Source organism: Stegostoma tigrinum, unplaced genomic scaffold (genome assembly GCF_030684315.1).
Source record: "Stegostoma tigrinum isolate sSteTig4 unplaced genomic scaffold, sSteTig4.hap1 scaffold_187, whole genome shotgun sequence".
NCBI lineage: Eukaryota > Metazoa > Chordata > Chondrichthyes > Orectolobiformes > Stegostomatidae > Stegostoma > Stegostoma tigrinum.
The window spans coordinates 25694-46006 of NW_026728127.1; the positions used below are offsets into that span (position 1 = coordinate 25694).

Below are 20313 nucleotides of genomic sequence, written 5' to 3' on the forward strand. Positions count from 1 at the left end.
AGCTCATTTTCGTTTTGTTCACCTGCACATCTGCCAATGTGGTATATCGTATCCATTGCACCCGGTGTGGCCTCCGCTACATTGGGGAAACCAAGCAGAGGCTTGGGAACCACTTTGCAGAACACCTCCGCTTGGTTCGCAACAAACAACTGCACCTCCCAGTCGCGAACCATTTCAACTACCCCTCTCATTCCTCAGACGACATGTCCATCATGGGCCTCCTGCAGTGCCACAATGATGCCACCCGAAGGTTGCTGGAACAGCAACTCATATTCCACTTGGAAACCCTGCAGCCCAATGGTATCAATGTGGACTTCACAAGCTTCAAAATCTCCCCTTCCCCCACTGCATCCCAAAACCAGCCCAGTTCTTCCCCTCCCCCCACTGCATCTCAAAACCAGCCCAGCCTGTTTCTGCTTCCCTAACTTGTTCTTCCTCCCACCCATCCCTTCCTCCCGTCTCAAGCTGCACCTCCTTTTCCTACCTACTAACCTCATCCCACCTCCTTGACCTGTCTGTCTTCCCTGGACTGACCTATCCCCTCCCTACCTCCCCACCTGTACACTCCTGTCTACCTATCTTCTTTTTTATCCATCTTCGGTCCGCCTCCCCCTCTCTCCTTATTTATTCCAGTTCCCTCTCCCCATGCCCCTCTCTGATGAAGGGTCTAGGCCCGAAACGTCAGCTTTTGTGCTCCTGAGATGCTGCTTGGCCTGCTGTGTTCATCCAGCTCCACACTTTGTTATCTTGCACTATTGATATGGACTGGTTTGTCACTAGAATTTATTACCCAGGCAAAGTGTGTCACGACTTCAGTTGATCTGAGCTCTTAACAGCAGATGGAGCCTCAAGTTAATGCCTCTTCTGAATGCTGGCATCTCCGACAATCCAAATTCCTCAGTACTTCATTGAAGTATTACCCTAAAAATTATGCTTAAATATAAATTACAGCTTGAAGCCATAACCTTCTAATTTATTGTTCAGAGCTCTACTAGTTTATAACAGAACTAGAACGGACCTGGAATGGATACGGGATGGTTTTCTTGAGCAATATGTTGAGGAACCAACTGGAAAGCAGTGCATCTAAGACTGGGTGCTGTGTAATGAGAAGGGAATCATTACCAATCTAGCTGTGCAAGATTTCTTCGAGATGAGTGGCCGCAACATGATAGAATTTTTTCAATCAAGATGGAGAGTGTGAGAGTTGATTTGGAGACCAGGGTGCTGCATCTTAATAATGAAAGCTGAAGATATGAGGCATGAAATTAGCCTTGATAGATCACAAAGAGTTGCTTAAAGGGATGACAGTGGATAGGCAATGGCAAACATTTAAGGAGCACGTGGGCGGACTACAACAACTGTTTATTCCTGTCTGGCATGAAAGCAAAATGGGTAAGAGGACCAATCCATGACTTAACAAAGGCAATTAGCGATAGTATCTGATCCATGGAAACAACATTTGAGGATTGGCAGCATAGTAGAATTTAGCAAAGAAGGACCAAGGGATTGATTAAGAAGGGGTAAATGCAGTAAAGTAAGCATACAGGGAACATAAAGACTGACACAGAGTTTCTATAGATACGTGAAGAGAAAGAGACTGGTAAAGACAAATGTTAGGAAGGGGGTTGACCAGTCAAGGGAAGACAGACAGGTCAAGGAGGCAGGGCTGACGCTGGTAGGTAGGAGGTGGGGTGGGGTTAGGGTGTAACCCTAACCCGAACTCTCACCCTAATCTCCACCCCACCTCCTACCTACCAGCATCATCCCCTCCTCCTTGACCTGTCTGTCTTCCCTTGACTGATGAACCTCCATCATAACTCCCCAACAACACTCACCTTTACTGGCTCCAGCACCGCCTCTTTGATCTGTCTCCACCTACCTTCTCCTCTATCCATCTTCTATCCACCTTCCCTTCTCTCTTTATTTATTTCAGAATCCCGTTCCCCTCCCCCATTTCTGAAAAAGGGCCCAAACCCGAAACGTCATCTTTCCTGCTCCTCTGATACCGCTTGGCCAGCTGTGTTCATCCGGCTCCACACCTTGTTATCTCAGATTCTCCAGCATTGGCAGTTCCTCCCGTCTCTGAAATGGTCTGTTGGCCTTCGTTCCGAGAGGTTTCGAGTACAGAAGCCGGAATGTGGTGTTGCAGTTACGCAGCACCTTGGTGAAGCCGCACCTAAAATAGTGTGTGCAGTTTTGTGCTCCTTTTCTGCGGAAGGATGCTGTTGCTCTCATAGTTTATCAGTGCAGCGCATGTTTATCAGCCTGTTTCCCGGAATGGCAGGTCTAATGTATGCTCAGAGATTGACTCGGTTAGGATTGTTCTCGCTGGAATTCAAATGAATGAGGTGACTTATAAAATTCGAACAGGACTGGACAGGATAGATGCAGTTCCCAGTGGTGGGTGTGTCCAGAACCAGGGGTCACAGTGTGAGGATTCAGGATAGATGATTTCGGAGGTATTTCTTCACCCAAAGAATGGTGAGTCCGTGGAAATCATTACCAAAGCAAGCAGTTCATGTCAAAACATTGAACGTATTCAAGATATGGCTAGATATAACACTTGGGGTGAATGGGATCAAGTGTTATGGAGAGAAAGCAGGATTAGGCTGTTGAGTTGGATGATCAGTCATGATCATGAAGAATGGTGGAGCAGGCTCAAAGAGCCATTTGGCCTCCTCCCTGCTCCTAGCTTCCATGTTTACAATAGTCACTCTCTGAAATGCAAAGCTTGAGCAATTGTGCAACTTTGAACTGGGTGCTGGTAGTTTGGTCAGTAACGAAGTTAGGTAAGGTCCGGCAGGACAGTGCTCATTGTTGTTTCTAACATTTTCACCGTGCAGGACTTAGTCCTTGCTCTGCTTCAAGCGAAGAAGTGAGCTAATTGGAGATATCTACAACTTGTTAAGGTTCCAAAGGTTTAAAGTGATGTGGGGATGTGTGGTATTGTTCATCAAGTACATCATGAAGATAAATAAGATAAAAGATAAAAGAATGACAAGAGTAAGATGAGGGCCAATCAAGGACAGTAGTGGGAAGTTGTGTGTGGAGTCAGAGGAGATAGGGGAAGCACTAATTGAATATTTTTTGACAGTATTCACTCTGGAAAACGACAATGTTGTCGAGGAGAATACTGAGATACAGGCTACTCGACTAGCGTTTTGTACAGTCACGGGATTTATAGGGATTGACTTCCGGAGCCATGATGTCATGCTCCAACTGTACAAAATGCTAGTGCAGCCTCATTTGGAATATTGCGTGCAGTTCTGGTCGCCCCATGACAGGAAGGATGTTGAAGCATTGGAAAAGGTGCAGAGGAGATTTACCAGGATGCAGCCTGGTCTGGAGCACAGGCCCTATGAAGGAAGGCTGAGAGACTTGGGTCTGTTCTCATTGGAGAAAAGGAGGCTAAGGGGGGATTTAATAGAGACATATAAGATGATCAGAAAATTAGATATTGTGGACAGTGAGAGTCTTTTTCAGAGGATGATGATTTCAGCTTGTACAAGGGGGCATAGCTACAAATTGAGGGGTGATAGATTTAAGACAGATGTCAGAGGCAGTTTCTTTACTCAGAGAGTGCTATGGGCGTGGAATGCCCCGCATGCCAAAGTAGTTAACTCAGCCACATTAGGGGCATTTCAACAGTCCTTGGATAAGCATATGGATAATGATGGGATTGTGTCAGGGGAGGGGCTTAGATTAGTTCACAGGTCGGCGCAACGTCGAGGGCCGAAGGGCCTGTTCTGTGCTGTATTGTTCTATGTTCTATGTTCTATAATGGATATCACAAGTAGATGACTGATGTGTATACTGTGCATTGTCAAATGGTTCAAATTTTAGAACTGAAAAGTGCCTGGTCTACCTCAAATTGCCATGGAAAACCAAAGCTTCTCAAAAGTTTGAGCTTAAGCAAGTAATTCATGCTGCTGCTGTATAGTGGTTATGTGAATGGTATTTTCCCCTAGCAGGATGCTGTTGTCAGTCCAAAAATAATCCTCATTGCATTGACCAACATTGTCTATGAAATTTGCAGCCAGTATTATGCCAGACATATAGGTCATGTATGATAATGATTGGCCGACTGAAAACTGCTTGTTTGTAATGAGCAGAGCACACCGCACCGGCACGTGTGAGATGCTTTCTCTTTTCTACAACCAAGGACCCCAACATGGTTCGCAGAACTTTCACTTTGATCCATTTCACAAAATTCGGCCCTCATCCATTCCACCTATCCCAGAATCATAAATTCTCCTTATTCTCAGCTTGTCCCTCCATCAACCTCTGCGTTCAGCAGATTATCTTCCAGCATCTTCACCAGTATCCCCTTTCAGCATTCCAAAGTGACCATTCCCTCTGTAGTCCACTCCTCAGTCACCAAGCAAGGTCCCAAATACACTTGTAAAGTGAAACAGCGATTTACCCGTACTTCATCTGTTCAAACATACAGGTATATTCAATTTTTCCAGTGTTTTCTCTGCAAAGGGGAAATGATACATTGATTAGGTGATTATCCTGCGGTACACCCTCATTCAGTCCACAAGAGTGGACTTGTCAACCACACGACATGTTTTTCTTCTCGTATAAATTATTCCAATTGTTTGAAATATCATGTTCTTGCGTTTGTTCCATTGGGTGTAAGACAAAACTGCTTTGGTAATAAAAGTCTCTCTGAAATGAAAGACACAAATGTAAGGTATTTCCGGCTGGTAGACAGGAGGTCGGAAAACTCCCAAAAATTCTCAAGGGAATGCTTGTGATGAGGTGGAGGGTAGAAGAAATTATGTTACGAAACATTATTTTTTGCAAAAGCTTGGTAACACAATGGTAATTTTTTAAAAAAAAATCAAAGGTTGTGTCCAGAAGAGGTGTGAATAGCTACATAGGCATCTGAATGCAAAAAGGGATACAGGAGCAAGATGGAAGCGTAGGTTCTGATCTAAATTGGTTGAACTTAATATTGGACCAGAAGGCTAGAAAGTGACAAGACAGATGATGAAGTCTTGTTCCTCAAACTTGTATTAAGGTTGTTGACTAATTGATTGATTTATTGTCACGTGTACCAAAGTAGAGTGAAAATCTTTATTTATGAGTGGTACAGGCAGATCATAGTAAGCGAAGGATATACAGATGAAAATGACAGAGGCATGCAGGTTACATTGAACAGAGCATGCGCTCAGTGAGATCAATGTTAGCAAGATCAGCGTTATTTCAGGCTAGAGAGTCTATTTATCAGTCTGATAACAACTGGGAAGAAGCTGTTCCTAAAACTGTTGGTGTGCATGTGTTCAGGCTTCTGTACCTGGTGCCTGATGGAAGAGGATGTAGGAGATCATTACGTAGGTGCGATGGGTCTTTGGTGATGCTGGCTACCTTTCCGCAGCAGTGAGCCATGTAAATGGAGTCCTTGGATGAGAGGTTGGCTTCCGTGATGATCTGGGCTGTGCACACCCGCTTCTGTAGTTTCTCACAGTCCTGGGCAGAATAGTTGCCATACCAGGCCATTATACACTTGGACAATGTGCTTTTAATGGTGCATCTGTAGAAATTGGTCAGGCCAAATTTCCTGAGCCGCCTGAGGAAGGAGAGGCATTGTTGTGCCGCCTTGACCAACGTATTTTCGTGCAAAGTCCAGGACGGGTTGTTGATTATCGTCATACCGGGGAACTTGACACGCTCCACCCTCTCAACCTCAGTTCCATTGATATACATCAGGGCGTGTTCTCCTCCTGTCTTTTGAAATCAGTGATCAGTTCTTTAGTTTTGCCGACATCGAGAGAGAGGTTGTTCTCTGCACCACGTCACCAAACCCTTTGCCTCCCTTCTGTATTTTGATTCATTGTTAGATATCCATCCCACTGCAGTGGTGTCGTCAGTTAACTTGCAGATGGCGTTAATTTGGAATTTGGCAACACAGTCATGGGTGCACAAGGAGTGCAGTAGGGGGCTGAGGAAACATCCTTAGAGGGCACTAGTGTTATTGTGGAGGAGGGGCAGTTACCTATCTTCACTGTGGTTTTGGGTCATAAAGTTAAGGATCCAGTAGCAGAGGGCAGAGCAGAAATCTAGGTCATAGAGTTTTGAGATCAGTCTGGAGGGGATAATAGTGTTGAAGGTGGAGCTGCAGTCAATGAGCAGGATTCCTCCATAGCTCATTGTGCACATTGCTGCCAACGACATCGGTAGAAAGAGGGTTCACTGAATCCCTACAGTGTAGAAACATTCAGCCCAACAGGTCCACACCTACCCCTGCAAGGCTAACAAACCTGGTAGCTATGGACAATTTAGTGTGGTCAATCCACCTAATTTGCACATCTTTGGACTGTGGTAGGAAACTGGAGCACCTAGCGAAAACCCTCACAGACATGGGGAGAATGTGTAAACGAAGAGTCACCCAAGGGTGGAATTGAGCCCAGGTCCCTGGTACTGTGAGGCAGTAGTGCCAACCACTGCACCACCTTGTTGCCCTTGAGACTTTCTCCAAGGCTACCCTTGTGTCTTAAGGGACTCTTTTCCCCCCATTCTCACTAACACATTTATTATGTCGTACAATCCCGTAGCAGCAATATCTTTTAGAGTGTGGGAAGAAATGGGAGTAACTGGAGGAAACTCAAACAGTCATGGGGAGAATGCGCAAACTCCACACAGACAGTTGTTCACAACTGGAATCGATCCTGGGGCCCTGTCACTGTAAGGCAGTGGTGCTAACCACTCAGCCACTGTGCTGTGGCATTTAGGTCCTGCAAAATGAGTACAAGAACTAGAATGATGAATATTCAACCTTTCGCACAAAAAGTTGGTCAGAGCTAGGACTCATACTAATCACTGTAACACTGTTTCTGAGACCACAAGGTGGAGAGCTGGATGGACACAGCAGGACAAGCAGCATCAGAGGAGTCGGAAAGCTGATGTTTCTGAAGAAGGGTCTAGGCCCGAAACGTCAGCTTTCCTACTCCTCTGATGCTGCTTGGCCTGCTGTGTTCATCCAGTTGTACACCTCGTTAACTCCGATTCTCCAGCATGTGCAGTTCCTGCTATCTCTCCAGAACACTTTTTGTTTTGTTCACAGCAATGACAGAACACAGTTTGAGAGAAAATAATGCAGCCATATACACAACATTGATGAAAGATACTTTCTCATTTCCAAATGTTAAGGAAAGCGTTGTATGAAAATTATATTCTGTCACAGAATTTGGACACACTCTGGTTTCTTCCTGTGTTGCCTAAAACGTATGCCATGTTTTTCGACCTTTGATTTCTCAGCATTTCTTCTTCTTTTGTAATGTAGTGCTGGAGGGAAACCATAATCCCAGATTGTAAGTGCTTTGAGGTTCAACATTGTCTGAGAACCCCCTCACTGTCTCTGAATACCCAAACTGATCAATAAAAATCATCCTAATTGTCTGTCTTGACCTTACTGCAGCATTGCTTATTGTGTCACTGGCGGGTGACAGATCACATTGACATTTCACATCATGAAAGTAGCTGCATGAATATTTGTATTCTTGGTTCTACATTAGTGAGTTTTTGTTGCAACGTTTTGGTCTGGAAGTAAGAGGCATCTCAAAGAATGTGCTATCTGTGCTTTTGTGGAATCTGCTTTTGTACTTTGACTTTGGGTTAAGCAATGTAACATGTCCTTGCTGATTTTCCATATTTAATTCAATTAGAATTTCATTGATTCTAGGTTTTACTCTTGAAATATGATGAATGAGCAGAAGGCTATTCAGTCCATTGAGTCTGCCACTCAATGAGATCATAAAATACTGATATTCCTCGATACCACTTTCCTGCCGTTTCCCTATAGCGTTTCATTCCCATACTGTTAAAAATACTCCAGTCTGAGCATCTTAACTTTTGTACATCCCTCTGCAGGCAGTCTGGCAGTCTCATCACTTGTCTTCCATACCTATTTTTGTGTTTTCTGTAAGCTCGGTAATAGTACATTCACTTTCATCACTATGTCATTAATATTTATTCGCAACAAGAATGGCCGTGGCATTGATCCGTATGGCAGTTCACTTTTTACAGCTTGCCAACCTGGAAATGACTCCCCCTGTACCAAATGTCTGTTCTCTATTATTTGGTCAATCCCCTATCCATGTTAATATATTTCCCCAAAACTATGTGGTCTTATTAAAAGTCTTATCTGCTTGAAGTGTGATTATTTTTACAAATACCTTTTTGAATGTCACACCCTTTTATTTGTACTACTTGTAATCTCCTCATGGAATTCTTATAAATCTGTCATGCACAATTTCCTGTTTATCAAGCCGTAGTGACTGTGATTGTATTATGTATTTTAAGTGCTCTGCAATTACATCTTTTCTGATAGGCTCTTGCATTTTCCAATAACAGACATTAAGCTAACTGGCCAGTAGTTATCTTTTTTGTCTCCTTTCCTTTCTAAAATAAAGGTACTAGTCATAGCATCCCTGCAGCATGAGAGCAGGCCACTTGGCCCATTGTGTCCAAACTGACTCTCGGAAGAGCATGGCACCCAGATTCAACCAGCTGCCCAGCCCCTGCAACCTTGCATTTCCCATGGCTAATCCACCTAATCTGTGCATGTTTGGATTGTGGGAAGAGACCGGAGCAGCTCGAAGAAACCCACACAGACACGGGGATAAGGTGCAGATTCCTCACAGAAAATCACCTGTGGATGGGATTGAATCCAGGTCCCTGCCACTGTGAAACAGCATGCTACTCACTGAGCCACCATACTGCCCTGTGGGGCACTGGGACTTTTTGAAAAGCCAAGGATACTGGAGAGATTGTGATCAGTGCATCAACTATCACTATAGCTATTACTTTTAATATCCTAGGATGCAGCACTTCGGGCCCAGGGGACCTAATGGTCTTTAACCCAGTTAGTTTCCCTCATATCTTTTCTTTAGGGATAGTTGCTGTTTTATATCCTGTCCTATCATTTGCCCTTTGATTATGCAGGAATTTTGGAACACTGTCAGTGTCTTTTACTGTGACTGTATTCATTTGTGGGACATGTGTGTCACTGCCTGGCCAGTATTTCTTGCCCATCCTGAGTTGCCTCTTGAGAAGGTGATGGTGAGCTGCCTTCTTGAACCACTGCATTCTTCCTGCTGTGGGTTGACCCACAGCGCTATTAGGGAGGGAATTCTGGGATTTTGAGGGGAAGGAATGGCAATGTATTTCCAAGTCAAGATGGTGAGGGACTTGGAGGCGGTGGTGTTCCCATATGTTTGCTGCCCTTGTCCTTCTGGATGGAAGTGGTCTTGGGTTTAGAAGGTGCTGTCTGAGGAGCATTGGTGAATTTTTGCAGTGCATCTTGTAGTTAGTACCCACCGCTGCTACTGAGCATTGCAGATGGAGGGAGTGGATACTTGTAGATGTTGTACTGGCTGCTTTGTCCTGGATGGTGTCAAGCTTCTTGAGTGTTGATGGAGCTGCACTCATCCAGGCAAGTGGGGAGTGTTCCATCGCACTCCTGACTTGTGCCTTTTAGATGGCGGACAGGCTTTGAGGAGTCAGGGGGTGAGTTATTTGATGTGATATTCCCAGCATCTGGCCTCCTCATGTGGCCACTATCTTAATGTGATGACCAGTTGAGTTTCTGGTCAATGGTAACGCCCAGCTGACAGTGAGGGATTCATTGATGGTAACACTCTTGAATGTCAAGAGATGGTCAGAGCCTGGCATTTGTGTGGCGCAAATGTCACTTGGCACTTGTCAGCCCAAGCCTGGATATTGTCCGGATCTTGTTGCACGTGAACTTGGACTGCTTCAGTGTCTGAGAAGTCAAATGGTGCTGAACATTGTGCAAACATCAGCGAACATCCCCACTTCTGACCTTATGATGGCGGGAAGGTCATTGATGAAGTAGCCGAAGATGGTTGGGCCGAGGACACTACCCTGAGGAACTCCTGCAGAGATCTTCTGGAACTGAAATGATTGACTGCCAGCAACCACAACCACCTTCCCATGTGTCAGGTATAACTCCAACCACCGGTGAGTTTGCCTGTGAAACCCATTGATTCCCATTTTGCTAGGGCACCTTGATGCCACACTCGGTCAGATGCAGCCTTGATGTGAAGGGTTGTCGCTCTCACTTCAGCTCTGGAATTCAGCTCTTTTGTCCACGTTTGAACCAAGGCTGTGATGGGGTCAGGAGCTGAGTGGCCACGGCAGAACCCAAACTGGGCGTAACTGAGTAGGTTATTTCTGAGCAGGTGCTGCCTGATAGCACTGTTGATCACACCTTCCATCACTTTACTGATGATTGAGAGTAGACTAATGGAGCAGTAATTGGCTGGCCTGGTTTTGTCCTGCTTTTTCTGTACAGGACATACTTGGGCAATTTTCTACATTGTCAGGTAGATACCAGTGTTGAAACAAACTAGAACAGCTTGGCTCGGGCAGCAGCAAGTTCTGGAGCACAAATCTTCAGTACTGTTGCTGGAATGTTGCCAGGACCCATAGCCTTTGCAGTATCCAGTGTCCCTAACCATTTCTTGATATCACATGGAGTGAATTGAATTGACAGAAGACTGGTATCTGCAATAGTGGGGATCACTGGAGGAGGCCGAGTTTGATCACCCATTCAGCGCTTGTGGCTAAAGATTTCTGCAAATGCTTCAGCCTCATGTTTTGCACTGATGTGCTTGGTTCTTCCATCGTTGAGGATGGGGACATTTGTGGTGCCTCCTCCTCCTCCAGTGAGTTGTTTAATTGTCCATTGCCATTCATGACTGGATGTGGCAGGGCTGCAGAACTTAGATCAGATCCATGGTGAGATTGATTAGCTCTGCCTATCACTTGCTGCTTTCGCTATTTGGCATGCAAGTAGTCCTGTTTGGTGGCTTCACCAAGTTGATTCCTCATCTTCAGGTAAGCCTGGTGCTGCTCCTGGCATGCCCTCCTGCACTCTCCATTAAACCAGGATTGATGGTAATGGTTGAGTGAGGGACATACTGAGCCACGAAGGTTGTAGATTGTGCTAGAGTTCAATTCTGCTGCTGTTGATGGCCCACAGCACCTCATGGATGCCCAGCCTTGAGTTGCTAGATCTATGTGAAGTCTGTCCCATTTACTGCAGTGATAGTGCCACACACATGATGGAGGTTGTTCTCAATGTGATGGCGGGACGTTGTTCCACAAGGACTGTGCGATGGTCACTCTTACTGATACTGACATGGACAGATGCAACTGCAGCTGGCAGATTAGTAAGGATGAGGTCAAGTATGTTTTTCCCTCTTGTTGGCTCCCTCACCACGTGCCGCAAACCCAGTCTGGCAGCTGTGTCCTTTAGGATCTGACCAGCTCGATCAGTAGCACTGGTGCTGAGCTACTCTTAGCAGTGGATATTGAAATCCCCCACCCAGAATACATTTTGTGCCCTTGCCATCCTCAGTGCTTCCTCTAAGTGTTGTTCAACATTGCAGAGTACTGATTCAGCAGCTGAGGGAGGACGGTACGTGGTAATCGGCAAGAGCTTTCCTTGGCCATGTTTAACTTGAAGCCATGAGGCTTCATGGGGTCCAGAGTCAATGCTGAGGCCTCCTAGAGCAACACTGTCCTGACTGTACACCACTGTGCCACCACCTCTGCTGGGTCTGTCCTGCCGGTGAGAGAGGACATATCCAGGGATGGTGATGGTGGAGTCTGGGACATTGTGTGAAAGATATTATGACTGTGTCAGACTGTTGATTAACTAATCTGTGAGACAGTTCTCCCAATTTTGGCACTAACCCCAAGATGTTAGTGAGGAGGACTTTGCATGGTCGACAGGGCAGTTTCTGCCATTGTCTTTTCTGGTGCCTAGGTCAATGCTGTGTGATTTATCCAGTTTCATTTCTTTGAGTCTAAGTAGTGGTTGGTCCAACTGAGTGGCTTGCGAGGCCATTGTAGAGGGCAGTTGAGAGTCAAGCTCATTGCTGTGGTCTGGAGTCATATGTGGGCCAGACCAGGTGAGGTTGGCAGATTTCCTCCCTTGAAGGACATTAGTGACAATGGATTCATGGTGATCGGTAGATTCTTAAGTCCAGACTTCTTTTTAAAATTAAACTTCCACCATCGAACCCAGGTCCCCAGAACATTTTCTGGGTTTCTGGATTAATAGGTTAATGATAATACCAGTAGGCCTTGAGGACTCATGCAAAGAATTTATTTAACTCTTCAGCCATTTCCTGGTTCCCCAATATTATTTCTCCAACCTCATTCTCTTAGGGGCTTGTATTAACTTTGGCCTGTCCTCCTTTCTATATATTTAACAAAGTTCCAGTTGCCTGTCCTGATATTATTTGCAAGTCCATCCTCAAAGTTTACCTAATCCCCTTCTTTTTTTGGTTGTTTTCTGCCTTTTAAGAATTTCTCGATCCTCTGGCTTGTGATTAATCTTTGCAACATTATATCTATTCTTTCTTTCCATTTGATAAAGGGATCCCTTTGCCTTGTCATGTAGGATAATACGATACAATGTTTTGTTTGTCTTTTCTTGCAATACAGAGTTTTTATAGAACATTACAGCATAGTACAGGCCCTTCGGACCTTGATGTTGTGCCGACCTGTCATACCGATCTTAAGCCCATCTAACCTACACTATTCCATGTGCGTCCATATGCTCGTCCAATGACGACTTAAATGCTCCTAAAGTTGGCGAATCTACCACCGTTGCAGGCAAAGCGTTCCATTCCCTTACTACTCTCTGAGTAAAGAAACTATCTCTGACATCTGTCCTATATCTTTCACCCCTCAATTTAAAGCTGTGCCCCCTCGTGCTCGCTGTCACCATCCTAGGAAAAAGGCTCTCCCTATCCACCCTATCTAACCCTCTGATTATTTGATATGTTTCAATTAAGTCACCTCTCAACCTTCTTCTCTCTAATGAAAACAGCCTCAAGTCCCTCAGCCTTTCCTCGTAAGACCTTCCCTCCATACCACGCAACCTCCTCGTAAATCTCCTCTGCACCCTTTCCAAAGCTTCCACATCCTTCTTATAATGCGGTGACCAGAAATGTACACAATACTCCAAGTGCGGCCACACCAGAGTTTTTTACAGCTCCACCATAACCTCTTGGTTCCGGAACTCGATCCCTCTATTAATAAAAGCTAAAACACTGTATGCCTTCTTAACAGCCCTGTCAACCTGGGTGGCAACTTTCAAGGATCTGTGTATATGGACACCGAGATCTCTCTGCTCATCTACACTGCTAAGAATCTTACCATTAGCCCTGTACTTTGCCTTCCGGTTACTCCTACCAAAGTGCATCACCTCACACTTGTCTGCATTAAACTCCATTTGCCACCTCTCAGCCCAGCTCTGCAGCTTATCTATGTCTCTCTGCAACCTACAGCATCCTTCATCACTATCCACAACTCCACCGACCATAGTGTCATCTGCAAATTTATTAACCCATCCTTCTACGCCCTCATCCAGGTCATTTATAAAAATGACAAACAGCAGTGGACCCAACACCGACCCTTGCGGTACACCACTAGTAACTGGTCTCCAGGATGAACATTTCCCATCAACTACCACCTTCTGTCTTCTTTCAGCAAGCCAATTTCCAATCCAAACTGCTATATCTCCCACAATTCCCTTCCTCCACATTTTGTACAATAGCCTATTGTGGGGAACCTTATCGAACCTTGCCGAAATCCATATACACCACATCAAACGGTTTACTCTCATCTACCTGTTTGGTCACCTTCTCAAAGAACTCAATAAGGTTTCTGAGGCACGACCTTCCCTTCATAAAATCACATGATACACCAACTTTGGATGCTTGTATGCTTGCTTGTTTGCTGATCAAAATTAAATAAGTGAAACAATTGCACTGAGGTCACCAATCAGCCAGCACATGACCCTTCCTGTGCATTGGCTGCATGGTTACAAGGAGGAAGAATGAAGTGTCTGGTTCAGCTCAGTGAGACAGAAGCTGTATATTTTGGAAGTTTTGGATTTGACCTTTGAACAGGACAGTTCCATTTATGTATCTAAGTTATATTTATTCACTGTTTCACAGTGGAAGGACACAGTGGAAGGATGGCAAAATGGTCAACTCAAGGATGAATCTTGGGGATGTTTACTAATAATTGCACAGTGTTTAGCATCAACAGCAAGATGTCGATAATACTCGGGCTTGAACTGATGAGTGCCAAATAATGTTTGCACCACAGAGGTGCCAGGCAATGATCATCTCTAACAAGAGAGAATCTCACCATCTTCCTTTGTTGAGTTTCAACACTGAAATTCTGTTATCAACTTCATGGGCGTTACTACTGACTTGAACCTGCATGAGATAAGCCATATAAATACTGTGGCGACAAGAGCACGTCTGGGAATCATGTGGTTAGTATCTCCTCTCGTTTCTCCCCAAAGCTTGTCCATCTCTGACAAGGCAAAGTTGGGAGTGTGATGGAATATGATTGCCTGGATGCCGAAGCTTGATGCCATCCATGCTTGATTGGCACCATTTCCATCACCTCAACATTGATGTTTGTCTACTGCTGATAGACAATGGGGGCATTGTGTACCATCTACAAAATGCACTGCAATAACTCATCTGACAGCAGTTCCCACTAGAAAAACAAGGGTAGTTCACCTGTATTGGGTACGTGTGACTGCAATAAATCAAATAAATCAGATCAAATGCTGGGCCAGAATCCTGGCCATCCCTATCTATCAGCCTTGTGCAGGGTATCTATCCCAGATGAACACTTGCGGTCCATGAAGTTAGTTCAGTGCCTTTGCAACAGTGATAATGTGTGACCAATGTATGCTGGCCTTGCGCAGGACCAACATAGAGCCATACAAATGATATAAACCAGAAGGGAGCCATTCAGCCATCTTTGTCCATACTGACCCATAGACATCTGATGCCTTTTTTAATCCCAAATTGTTACAAACGTACATGGACCTGCAGCACTTAAAGTGCAGATCCAGGTACTTCTTAAAAGAGTTTAGAATCTCTTAGTCCAACACCAATTCAGGCAGCAAATTCCTGACACCCATCACCCTCTGCATAAAACGGATTTTCCCACATCCCCTCTAACCCTTCTGCCACTTAGCATGACTCTGTAACTGCTGATTTTTGAATTCTCTGCCAAGGGAAGCAGCTTCCTCCTGTCTACCCTATCTCTGCCCTTCACTGTTTTGTATACCTCAATCATGTCATCCCTCAGACTTTTCTGTTCCAAGGAAAACAGCCTCATATTTACAATTCTCCAGCTTTGGCAATATTTGAGTAAATCTTTTCTGCACTGTCTCCAGAGTTATTATATACTTCCTGGATTGTGATGAACACAACTGCACACACTACTCCAGTTGTGGCATCATCAGTATCCTGTACAGTTTTATCATGATGTCCTTACTTTGGTAATCTACACTTTTCCCAATGAGGCAAAGCATTCCCTGTGCCTTCATCAGAACATTACTGACCTGTAGTGCTACCTTTAGGAACCTGTTCACTTCCATGCTTAGATCCCCCACTTCATCTACCCCTCTCAGTATGTTCCTATTTATTGTGTATTCCCTTTATGTCCTCATGAAAAGCAATGCATCACACTTGTCAGAGTTGTGCTCCATCTGTTGCTTTCCTGCCTTCTCCGCCAACCCATCTAATATCATTTTGGAACTTGGAGCTATCCTCTGTCCTATCCACCTTACATCCAATTTTTCAGTTGTCTGCCAATTTACCAATTGTGCCCCCCATGTTCAAGTCTTAATCGTTCATCTATAAAATAAATTAAAGGGGCCCCAAAATCAAGCCCTGTGAAACACCAATGGAAATTGCTTTCTGTTCATAAGCACAGCCATGAACAATTACCCTTGTTTCCTGCCACTAAGCCGATTAGTCAACACATTACTCCGTATCCCATGACCCATGAGCTTTCACTTTTTTGCACTTCTCAGGTGGGACGTTATCAATTGCTTTGCTAAAATCCATGTCGACAAATTCATTGCGCAACCCTCATCGATCCTCCTTGCCACTTTCTTAAAGAATTCAACTAAATTTGTAAGTAATGACCTTACCTTGACAAAGCCGTGCTGACTATCCATGACTAGTCCATGCCTTTCTCAGTTAGTTTATTTGATCTCTCAGATCGATTTTAAAATTTTCCCACCACTAACGTAAGACAAGCAGGCTTTTAATTGTTTGGCATTTCCTTCGTACCCTTTATAAACAATGGAACCACATTTATATTCCTTCTCTAATTGATTTAAAACAAAATTTGCCCTGAGGATGATTAGTTTAGTCTTGCATGTGCTGGTGCTACCCTCCTAATGGAGGAAGGGGGACTTTTCATCCAAATTCCCTACTTGTTTCCTTTGTTTTAATTTTCTTTTCTTGTAAATATTTCACCCAGTTCCCTTTTAAGTGAAGCACTAGATTTTGCTTGAATAGTCACTTGCAGTAAAAGCATTCCCTATTCCATTATATGGAAACTTTTCCTCTAACTTTCCCATCATTGTTGTGTGAACAAATCCTGGCCTGAATCACAAGAAACAAACTGTGTCTCTTCAGAATTTTTTTTTGTTTGTTAGGGGTCTTATCTCATGAAAAAACAAAAATCAAGCTCTGTTTTTCTGAAACTGGAACAGCAACATTAGAAGCTGCAAGTTCTTCAGTATGTTTGGGAGATCTAGAGTGAATTGTCCCGGAAACCAGATGTTCCACAACATGGTTCTGTGCTCGTGACCATTGGCCTTGAGATTGGTCTCATCTGTCCAGTATTGGAGAATCAGCCTTTGCCTGCTAGAATAGACCAATCATAAAGTCACCAATTGTAAGAGATGCAGTGTTTACCTTCCCTGCATTTGACCTTACTATTGAAATTTTTTTTACAATTATGCGGCTTCTGTCAGATGCTAGTAACTATTTGGAGCCACAGGTGAGAGCTGGTGAAGGTGAGGATGAACCCAGCATGAGCTGCTCAAAAAAAAAAGTGAATCAAACAATTTTTTTTGCCCTCTCTCTTAGTCACTCCAAATCCTCTTGAAGCATCTTTGTATCTTCCTCTCAATTCTCATTTCCAACCAGTGATGTGATTTGTCAGTCACGGTGTTTTTCTGTAAATATGCCCATCTTCATCCTTTTTCCCCATCCACAGATTAGCACATTTAATATGAAGAACATAATATGAAAAACATATAGACCACATCAGATGAATTTCCCTCTTCAATACTTCTGATATCTGATAAATAGAGGCCTTCTAATGGGCATTAACATGTTGTGTCAGCATTGCTTGACTGTTGCTTAAGGTTGCGGTGGTAATTAGTCTTTCTGCATTAAATGTACTTTCAATATTAGAAACTTAAGTGATTGACTACTTCATTGGAACCTAATACAATTATCAGTTTTTTTTTTTGACAGTGCTGATTGATTGGATTTACTGAATGGAAATGTACAGTGTTGCTTTCAAATGGTGATAATTTCTTAATGGAATTTCACATGCAGGCACTCAGACATGAACTAATGGATAAGGAGGAGACAATCATAACTGCTTTGGATTCAGCCCATAGAAGGGCCAGAGGAGCCGCGCTGACACCTTCATGTTTAAACAGGTCAGCCACTTAATCTATTGCAGGAACAACCACTTTTCTGCAGAACACTTGGCTTTATAGAGGAGTAAGATTTTAGAAATAAAGTAATGCTAAGCTGGAGAGTGAGAAATAATGCAGGGACTCGTATGTTATTTAAAGAAACATGTTACAGCGCATGACAGAAGATTCTGTGACAGTTACTTAGAATTGTTTGTTGTGGGAACAATTGAAAATGTTTCCACTCACCTAGTGATCGTGGTAACTTCAAATTATTAGAAAATTTATAGATCAGCATCTTGAAATATGTTTTTTTTCATTTTCACAAAACGTTACATGACTTTACGTTCTGCAATGTGTTCTTAATTACCATATTCAAAAGCAAAAAGCATGTGTTTACTGTCCTACCATATTTTGGTGATGTATTGATGTGTCTCATTTTCAGAGGACACTTTTCTGCGTGCCACGAGATGTATATCAGCCATACCAAAATGCTGCCTTTGCCTGAGACAGGGAAGATCAACTGACTTTGGGGAAATGGAGAATCATTCATGAATCCAGTTACTTTCTGATCTGACAGCTTTGTGGCATCTGAATGGATAACAATTTGATCTGGTAATCTCAATTGATAGAGTGCAAATGTGTAGTGATGCATTTTGGGAGCTCTGGTAAGTGAAAGATGTTCACAATGACTAGTAGATCCCTAGAGAGCACTGAGAAACAAAGGGACCTTGATGTCCAAAAGCAAGAGTTCATGCCCTCTGCTTCTGGCCTTTCAGGCAAAGTTGGATCCAACACTCCACTGAGTCTTAGATCCCATGAGCTCTTGTTTTGTTGACCAGTCTGCTATCACTGACCTTATCAAAAACATATAGACCACATCAGATGAATTTCCCTCTTCAACACTTCTGATATCTCCTCAATAAAAATTAGATAAAATTTGCAAACCATGGCATTACCTCAACAAAGCCATGCTGACTATCCCCGAACATTCCATGTTTCTCCAAGTGCAGCGACATTTTGTCCCTTAAAATTCTTTCTGATAACTTCCCTACCACCAAGGTTAGACTGGCTTGTAACTTCTGGATCTGTCCTTTCTTCTTTTATATAAAAGTATGAGCGGTCCTCTGGCACCTTAGCTGTGGCCAGAAATGACTTGAAAAATCTTTGCCAGGACCTTTTGATATCTCCTCCCCTGCTTCATAAAGTCATGCAGTATAGAAACAGGCTCACTTGATCAACATCAATGCCAACTAACAAACATCAAACTACTGATCCCATTTACCTGCACTGAGTCATTACCTACCATACCCTGGCCCTTTAAATGCTCATCTGTTGCTTCTTTAATATTGCAAGCGTATCTGCCTTCTCCACTTTGTCAGGCAGCATATTACATGTTTGTATCACTTTTGGTGAAAACACTTGCCTCAGATCCCCTCTAAATAGCTGACAGTTTACCTGAAATCTATACCCCCTGACTTAAACTCGTCTACTGGTTCTCACAATCAATCTATGCCTCTCATAATTTTGTATACGTCGATCAGATTTCCCCTCAGCCTCCTCTGCTGCATGGAAAACGCAATTAGCCTACCAGTTTCTCCTCATAAAACTTGCATTCAATCACAAAACAACACCCTGAAACATATACTATCAACCAACCTGGCCAACATCTCTGTCTCCGGCTTGCTACAGTGTTCCAGTGAAGCCCAGCACAAGCAGACAGAACAACACCTCATTTTCTACTTGGGGACCTGACAGCCCTCCAGACTTAACATTGAGTTCTGCAATTTTAGGGCCTAAACTCTCCCATATCCCAGCGCCCCCACCCCACACACCAGGCTTTGTTACCACGCAGCCTGCCACCACACACTCCCTGTTGTTAGTGACTAACAGTCCCCATTGACGACTTCCCAGCCTGATCGTTAGCAACTCCTTTATCTGTCCACCTGTCTTTCTCTCTCTTTGGGCTCTATCCTATTGTTTACTCCCTCCCCCACCCTCCTCCCTGTTTTCGGCATAGAAACTGATGTTTTCCCAGCCACCATCAGTTCTGAGGAAGGGTCACTGGACTGGAAATGTAAACTCTGTTTTTTCCTCCAACATATGTTGCCACACCTGCTGAGCTTTTCCAGCAACTTTGTTTTTGCTCGTCATTTACAGCATCCGCAGTTCTTGTGGTTTTTATCACTAAACCTGTCAGACTCATCAATGCTCTCTAATGCTCCAACTTGTTGCTCAAATTGCTCCAATAAGAGGTACCTGCTGTACACATGGTCATGCAGACCAGCAGGAGCACTCAGCATTTGACATGTAGCGTAGGATGCACCAATCATGGGTCAGATCTTAATTCCAGGCATACCTTAACTCAACAGAACACGGATCTTTGCTTTTAATTTACTCATTCTCCTGCTTAATTGTAGGGGACAAAAACCGGTGTTCACTCTCAGGTCTCTGCTGGTATGCCTGCTTTTCAGGGAGAGCCTTATCTCACCCACTCCTCTCAATAACATTCTCTGACTGTCACTGGGCCAACCCTCTGCTCTCAGTAACACTGTCTGCCCGTCACAGGGCCCTCACCCCCCCCCCCCCCCTCTCAGTAACACTGCCCGTCACAGGGCCCTCGCCCCCCCCCCCCCTCTCAGTAACACTGCCCGTCACAGGGACATTACCCCCTCCTCTCAGTAATACTGCCCGTCACAGGGCCCTCGCCCCCCCCTCTCAGTAACACTGCCCGTCACAGGGACATCACCCACTCCTCTCAGTAATACTGCTTGCCACAGGGCCCTCACCTG

General features: G+C 44.2%; 1 long non-coding RNA gene across 2 annotated transcripts in view; it reads left to right on the forward strand.

Moving 5' to 3' along the window:
- The window catches only part of LOC132207868 (uncharacterized), a 38070-nt gene extending 17975 nt beyond the window's left edge, over positions 1 to 20095 (forward strand). For both annotated transcript variants that reach the window (XR_009443931.1, XR_009443930.1), the window contains 2 exons: positions 17439 to 17545; positions 17967 to 20095. This is a non-coding gene — a long non-coding RNA (uncharacterized LOC132207868). The remainder of the gene's footprint in view (positions 1 to 17438; positions 17546 to 17966) is intronic.
- The last annotated feature ends 218 nt before the right edge of the window (positions 20096 to 20313 follow it).